The following is an 8644-nucleotide window of genomic DNA, read 5'->3' as shown; positions in this document are numbered from 1 at the left end:
TCAGTGCAACAGGCTGGGGGAAGCAAGATCAGCAGGGAGAAGATGGAGGATTCTTCACCAGGGCTCTCACTTTCCTTCTTGACTAAATCTCCTCCTCTGATACACTACCTCAGAGGGTATAAATATAACAGGCAGGCTATAAGCACGCTGAGTTTCTCAGGTTTATACAAGAGTAATTAAATAACAGGTTTCAAAAAAATAAAGCAACATTACTTTCAGATTTGAGAAATGATACTTTTTTTTTCTTAATTTTTAGCAGAAACCACTCAGCGGGGCACAGTGGAAAGAGTGGGGGCTTTGGGTTCACACTGGGTTTTGGATCCTGACTAGGCATCATGAAGAAGCTATAACCCTCTCGAAGGCTACTTTGCTAGTATAAGAGGACAGTTTGGGAGATATTTTGGAAAGAGAGAAGATGATATCTAAAAGCACATATGTAGCACCTGGAATATAACAGGCACTCATCAAATGGCAGATACATTGACTTAGAACTCTGAAAGAAATCAAAGCAGTATTTTTCTTTAACACTGTTTTGAAGAATTATTAATGACATTGTAAACTTCATTTTGTAAAAATCAACTGCGAACAGGTATACTGAGTCCATCACTGACAAAGTCATCCTTCACTCTGGTCCCAGAATCTAATTGTCGGCTATTTCTCCAGTATGCCTTCAGTCACGAAGAGGCAGCGAAGAGAAGTTCTATATACTTAAAAGTGTAGGAGGTTGTCTATGAGATGACTTTTGTCACAGCAAGATAAGAACTCTAACGTTCTTATACTTACCTGGCAGGGGAGATACCATGATCACGAAGCTGGTTTTCCCAGGGTGAAGCTTATCCATTGCACTCCAGATGTGCTGACCCCTGCGATTTCCCCAAATGTGGGAAACTCGACTGCATAATTTGTGGTAGTGAGGGACTGTGTTCATGCTCTCCCCCGTTCTAAAAAAAAAGAAATCTGAAGTTCTTGCATCACCCACCTCGACTTCACTTTGCTCACCTGCTTGTACTTAACAATTGTTTAAGAATCTACCTTAGAAAAGGAAAATACTTAGCTTGAGTCTTCAAATCTTGATGTAGCAACACTTGTATATTATTAGCTATTGCTTCTTTGATGAGGAGTCCCAAAACTGCATCTCCTCTTCAGTGTCAGTAACACAGAATCGACTTCCCAAAGGACAATTATTCCTACTCCCTCTGTAGGTTTGTAGCAATAAGCAGCTAATGGAAAAGTATTAAGTACTTAGAAACTGTACAGTTCCTTGGGTAGACCACACATGGCAATGGCTTCTTTCATTAAATACTTGCATGTACTCTGCTCCAATCACAGATTCACTCATTTTTCATGAACACGTGGTAATCATCCCTCCTTATAACTCCCGTGGTCCTCCAACCTAGAATGCACTTCCCCCAACTTTACTGAGGTGCAACTGATAAATAAAATTTAAGTATGTTAAGTGCACAACATGATGATATGCATACCTTGTGAAATGATTACCCAATCAAGTTAATTAACATATCCTTCAGCTTATTTAGTGACTATGTATGTCTCTTGTGTGTGGTATGAGGATACTTAAGACCCACTATCGCTGAAAATTTCCAGGATACTGTACAGATTAACTATAATCTTCATACTGTACGCTAGATGTCCAGAATTTATAAATTGAAATTTTTTAATCATCTCTCCACAACAATCCCTGAGAACCAGTTCAACGGTTACATGTTCCACTAAGAATTTGCAGTTATTCTAGTCTTCAGTCACATCTACTTCCTGGAACTCACTCAACAGTCTTTTTTGAATACCTCCAGTGTAGGTCAGGCCCACAGCATTTCTTATCACCTGCTCCCATGTGACATTTCATTATTTCCTGCCTTGAACACTTTGTCATTACCTAATCCAGTCGTCTAAACGGTCTCTATATCCCTTGTCTGTTTATTTGATTTTAAATAAATAGCTACTCCTAAACCACTGTATAATTCGAGACAATAAAGAAGATCCTTATTAATGCTTTGAATAAAAGTACCAGTGAACTTCCTACCCTATATAATTTCAATAAGTCATTGTTTACTCTTTTGGGCAAATAGATTTTATACATTTATCCAATATGGTTTTCACAAGGCAGAGTGAAAGACTCAGAACAATGGTGGTTGGAAGCCAAATATTTTTATTTGCCAGTTCTCACCCTGACTAAATCTAACAATGCCTCCGTATCTTCCCATCTCCTCAGCAGTGAGATTCACAGTTGTCAGAGATATGCAAAATTCCTTTCTCCTGAGAAATTTTTTCTTTCCATTCTGCACTCTTGCCAGTTTTTAAGTATTTTAATGTAAAGTTTTTATGCCCTTTACTTTTTCAGATTTAACAAAGGTTTTGTGTTAAAATTAGAAATACAATATGAGATGATAGCTATTGATATTTATATACATACTCATATACATTCATATATACATATACTTTTGGGGTCTTTCCAAATGGACACAGAAAAATTTGCCTATCAATATCCATAGAGGGAACCCCATGGACCCAACAGCAAGGAGTTTTGGTCCTACAAAAAGGAACAGAATCTGAAAAGGAGCCTCATATAAACATTTTCACATGCTTGAGAAAGAGAACCAAGAAGCAACTTACCTCCTCTTCTTTTAAAAAAAAATAATAAAAAGGGAGTAATTTACAGTCATTCAAAACTAAATATCCATAAAACAAGATGTCTCAACACTATAGATAAACCCCAAGTTATTTGAAGAAAAAACACTCCCTTTAAGCCAAGGAATGTATGCTGATTAGATGAAGAAGGTAAAAAAAGAGAGGTACAACACATATTATTAATAGTAATAAAGTGGCTCTGAACTTCTCCAGACCCTTTCATCTAGGAATTTCAATATGTTTATATTAACAAATTAAACCTCACTTTCATTTTATCATCCACTGTAAGAGAATAAGACAGTAACACTTATAATTTCTACATTCTTTTGTAGTTTTAAATACTTTGCAATCATTAATTTGTCGCTTAGGGCTACAACCTACTGAGCAAACTAGTGTAAGTTACCCTTTTATATAGGTAGGAAAACTGACACAAAAATATAACATCTTGCCAAGACCACACAGTGAGGTAGTTGCACAGTCAGAACCAAAGCCAACTAGTATCAGAATCTAGAGCTTCTGTCACTCCTCCCCACTCCCACTTCTAAATGCCTTTCTGCACATACAGGTAGCTTTGGCGGAAAGAATTCTGAAAATCTTAAAATCTGCTTGGAAATACTAGAATGTTCAGTCTCCCAGCTCCTTCTATTGTGAAAATTTACCTAATAACCCACAACAGGACAGGAGGTGAAAAAGAAGATATGGGGAGCATTTGTTGTTTTTCCAGATTCACCACAATTTTCATGGTAGAGTTAAAGAACTATATAACCCGCATTTTTAAGTATGCATTGATATTATTTGGTACTAGCTCTGAATGCCTTCCAACCCCACCCACCAAATATTGGGGTAGGGGCTGGCAATACTTTAAATGTATTAAATATCAGATCCCCCCTTAAGACACTATGGCGACATCTGTGACAACTCTTGGAGAGCACTGACGATTTTAGCCCTTTAGAACCTAATCGTTTGAAGTTAGTGAACTTCTGAAGAGTAATTGCTTTAAATATCATATTTTAAAATTCAAATATTATACTGAAAAAAAGCAAATACTTTATCAGGCATTTGTGGTCACTTGACCTTTCCCAAACCTAGAATGTTAGCCTTATTAAAATCCACAGCTTTCTGCCTTTCTCCATTGGGAATGGGAGAGGGAAAAACCTAACCTATAGAAAGTACTCTCTTTAACTTCAGAAGCAACAAAAATATTTCATTTGTGCACTTTCTATGTGTTTTCTGCCCCAGGCAACAAGCTAGGGGCAAATTTAAGAAACAGTGAAACCAAAAGTGGCTCGGCTGCTCCTGTCAAAAAATGAAAATCAACATGTCCAGCAGTTAAGATAAATACCCTCCAAACTCAATCATGTGCGTGAAACAAAGTCAGATCATGCCAGGCAGGCTATCACTCCCAACAGTAGCTGTTGCTGGAGAAATATGTCACCGGCAAAGAACATTGAACCAGATAGAGCCCCTTGCCTCCTATATCCCTATGCGACAAAGCCAGATGGTGCACTCTGGCATAGTCTTAAGACTATCTATAGAAACGTAAAATTAAATAAACCTTTCCTTGATCGCTAATCTCAAAATTCTGTCAAAGTACAAATGAGATGACTGGAAGCACATGCTGAACAGCATGTTCTTCTGAGGAAACCTTGCACATTCATGCTTCTATTAATTTGATATGTTGATAGAAGTACAAACAACAGAAGCTAGGAACCTCTGATTTTCCATAAAGTGGAATCAGTGTATGTCTGCTCTTGTATTAGCCCACCCTGTGAAACATCAACAATTAAAACATGTTTTTCTCAGATTTTTTATTTACTTTTCTGCAAATATTGTCATCTTTACCAATGATAAAGCCATGATATTTCTCCCCCCTCCAAAAAAAAATAAAACTGAGAAAAACATCAGTTCCACACATGAAAAGTGCATCATAAGTTGTTGAAATAGAAAATTATTTAAAATCTTGAATTAACTATCCTTGAGGCATTTAAAATACATTTCAAATCAAAGGATACATCAAAAGTTCTCTTAAGGGATTATAATTTGGCTAGTGACTGCCGGGTAGGAAACTCACACTCATGGTAAAAGTTATTCATTGGGTACAGAACAGCTAAATTTCAAGTTCATGGGAGAAATCAGCTCTTTAAATCACAATAAAAGTTTAGGCAGTTGATGCCTGTTAATTTAGCTTTAAATCTGCCAAGATTGGGTGGGGGTAGCTCATTTTTTATATACGTATTTGTTCAAAATCAAAATTGGACCTAAATGCCCCTTGTGATTACATTTCAGTGACTCAAGCTGGGTGTTTGTATTTTTTCTAGTTGATTAATAGCGCTCACATTTAACTGGTCACAGCCAGGCTCTAGAGTCATTAACACCCCATTAAGATGGATGAGAAGAACTTCACACCTTTTGTTTCAGTCCACTGGGCCATGGACTTAACAAAACAGTGAGGCACTGATTTAGGGAGTGAAGATTATCTGCACAACCAGACAGGCTAAAACTTCTTTCAAGAACAAATTTTAAAAACACTTATTAAACCTTATTTTTTGAAACATTCTTCAAATATCATCTCAAGAACGCTGAACCCAGAGTTTTCCCATACTTGAACTTATGCTTATATTTAGCATGGCTCTTCAGTAATGTTTACAGAGCTCTGGGTTTCTTCCTTACTGTTTCCTTTGCTCTAAGCCTGTAATTATGATTGGGAGACTTCTGTTTCTAATGGAAAGCAATAGTAACGTGGATATCTAGTTACCTTTGAGGGAAAATACTTTTGTGGAAGCCCATGTGTGACTATCTAAACACCGACTCTGTTTCTCCCAAATGGTAGCGGAAACCTCATGTATTTGGAAAATTCAGTAAGGGTTTATTGTTTCTCTTTAAAAGGAAATGAAGAATCTAAAAGTTGAGAGGAGGATAATGCCCGACATTGTTTAAGCAGCTGAGTGTCCAAGGTTACTTTTGTATCCTTTTAATATCTTTTAATAACTCCTCAAAAAGCATTCACTCAAGAATATCCTGTCTAATGTCAGCAGTGATTTGTAGCAAAACCATTTGCAAAACACTGTACTTCAAGGTTTTTGATTAAGTGGTCTCAGACAGTGCAAGGCACACTCTCCTGGAACCAACCTGCACTCAGCTGCCAGGTCAGTTCTTATGTGACCAGGAGACATGGTCAATCAACTTGGTATACCACTGCTGTCATCAATTTTCACTCTGTTAAAAAAGTGTCTTTTTCAATAGATCACCCCAAGATGTCCAAAATCAGCCCTCCTAAGACTTGTCACTATCGGGTGTGGATAACTTTGAGCTAAGGTCAATTCAGGCCCTGCAAGCTCACGAGGAACTTTTACGACACTCTAACTACCTGAAAGGGTAAAAATTGGAAAGATTACCCAAAATTAGCATTTTTGCCAGAAATAAATTATCTATGGAAGAAACCTGTATCAGCATGGCGGAGCAAATGTAGTTGCCGAAAATTTAATCTTTCTCATGTCAGTGCCCCACCCTCTCCTTCAAATCCCATTTCCCTACCTCATTCCTTAGCTCAAGATAAACACCCTCATTTTGCTCTGCAGGTATTAGAATCTATATCCATGTAGATTCACCATATGTACATAATTCATTTTTTTGGCCTATTAATCTATCTGTTTTCAATTTGATTGTTTGGTCAGCCCAAGAATAACCTAGAGGGATGGGGAGAAATTTCACTTTTGCTCCTACAGAATCAAAAGTTATTTATTACTATAATCTTTGTTATTATTTATTTTCCATTATGCATTTCAAATCCTATAACAAGATATGAACGTTTTGAAAATAATGATAATATATGTCACTTAACCCAGTAACATCAAAGTCCAGAATCTACAGGCTGTATACACATACATATGCAAACACACACATGCAGGCACCCATGCACCTGCTATTCTTTATCCTACTTTTATATTTATTATAAGGAAAGTCTTTCTCCAGGAGCCTATTTAAAAAATCCTCCAGAATACTGACAAGTTAACTGTACCCAAATTAGAAGGAAGACAACAGTTTTTCCTTCTAGCTATTGAAAAATATCAATAGTTTCAGAAATTCCTAGGTCTGTATTCATCACACCTCAAAAATTAAAATATTATCTATGTCCTCCTTTTACTTCTATTACAAATGATGGATTGTCCTGCTCCTATCAGGTGCCAATCATTCTAGTGTTTGTTTGTTTGTTTTTACTGAATTAACATGGTTCAAAACACTGTAGATGATTGAGATGTAAAGATCACACCCCTTCGGATGTATGTCACCACAACATACCCACCACCAAGGCACCCACAGTCCTCCACCAGAGTTCACTGAGCCTGTCCCACACTTTGTTCTCCACCTTCCCCCTCTGATAGCCTCAATTCTATATTCAGATTTCTAGGGTTTCTTGTTGGTTTGGTTTTGTCTCTTCCTTTGTTTCTCTATATTCCACACATCAGCAACACCAACTGGTATTTGTCATTTTCCTTCTGACTTATTTCATTTAGCATTATCGCCTCCAGTTCCACTAATGTTGTCACAAATGGCAAGAGTTCAACTTTTTAAATATCTGAGTAGTATTCCATTGTGTACATAGACATCTTAATCTGCCATCTGTCCTTGGGCACATAGGTTGTTTCCATAACTTGGATACTGTAAATAGTGCTGCAATGAACAAAGGAATCATATTACATTTTTTGTATTCTTAGCATAGACAGGTAGGAGTAGAATTGCTACTATTTTTAATTTTTTTTTTCTATAGGGACTAGACCAGTCTACATTTCCACAGAGTGTAGAAGTTTCCTTTTTCTTTACAATCTGCCTACTCCTTCTGATTCTACCCTTTTTGTCATGAGCCACTCCAACAGTAGCTCTCACGAGTGTGGTTTTGTTTTGCATATCCATGGTGATATGATCATTTTTTCATGAGCCTACTGGCCATTTCCAGGGAAGTGATTATTTAACTCTTCTGCCTATTTTTTCATTGCATTTGGTTTTATCTGTTGTGTTGCATAAGTTTTTTGTAGATCTTGGATAACATCTACAAATATACTTTGTTTGCAAATATTTTCTCCCATTTGGTAAGATACCTTTATGTTTTAGTGCTTTCCTAGCATTTTCTACTTCTATGAAGTTTTTAAGTTTAATTTAGTAACATTTGTTTATCTTCTCTTGTTTCTTTTGCTATCCAAAAGACATTCCAGAGGTCAATATTATGTTGAATAGTGTGGTGAAAATGGACATCATTGTTTTGTACTTAACCTTAGAGGAAAAGGTTTCAGTTTTTCACCATTGGCTATGATGTTGACTTTGGGTTTTTCATATATGACCTTTATCATGCTAATGCATATTCCATTTTGCCCTATTTTTTAAGGTTCTTATCATAAATGGATGTTGGATCTTATCAAGTTCTGTCATGGCATCTGTTGATATGATTATATGAAACTTATCACTCCTTTTGGCTTTTGGGAGACTTTTGATTACTGTTTCAACTTCCATGCTTGTAGTTGGTCTGTTTAGATTTTCTATTTCTAACAATTTTTCCATCTTTCCTAAGCTATTCAGCTTACTTCCATACAAATATTCTTATTAATCTGTTATGACCTTTTGTATTTTTGAAATGTCTATTGAAAACTCTCATTTCTGTTCCTGTTTATAAGAATTTTTTTCCCATTTTTGCTCTGTGAGTCTAGCTAGACATTTGTCTATTCTGTTTATATTTTCATTTTTTTAAAGAGTTATTTATTTAATCATACAAGAACTGGGGTACAAGCCAGAGGTCTGGGGGGTGAGAGGATTCACCAGAGACACAGTGGGGAGCAGAACAGGCAGATTGACTGAAATACACTGCTGAAGGGAGCAGCAGGTGAGCCAGGGGAGGTCTGCTGCACCATGTGGGTAGCTTCCTGGCTGGGGATCGAACTAGTGCTGCAGTGGCTGTGGATAGCTTCATAGGTTGCATCTTAATGCCTTGTACCACCAGGGAGGCCCTATT

At 36.9% G+C, this 8644-nt stretch overlaps 1 non-coding gene across 1 annotated transcript; it reads left to right on the top strand.

Moving 5' to 3' along the window:
- Positions 1 to 775: 775 nt before the first annotated feature.
- Positions 776 to 939, top strand: LOC119261516 (U1 spliceosomal RNA). The gene has a single exon (XR_005129050.1). It is a non-coding gene; the product is annotated as a U1 spliceosomal RNA (small nuclear RNA).
- The last annotated feature ends 7705 nt before the right edge of the window (positions 940 to 8644 follow it).

The sequence above is a fragment of the Talpa occidentalis genome, unplaced genomic scaffold, assembly GCF_014898055.3.
Source record: "Talpa occidentalis isolate TD23 unplaced genomic scaffold, MPIMG_talOcc4v2.1 talOcc4.6, whole genome shotgun sequence".
In the NCBI taxonomy this organism is placed as follows: domain Eukaryota; kingdom Metazoa; phylum Chordata; class Mammalia; order Eulipotyphla; family Talpidae; genus Talpa; species Talpa occidentalis.
The sequence above is the reverse complement of the archived record's forward strand: the minus strand, read 5'-3'. Positions and strand labels throughout refer to the sequence as shown.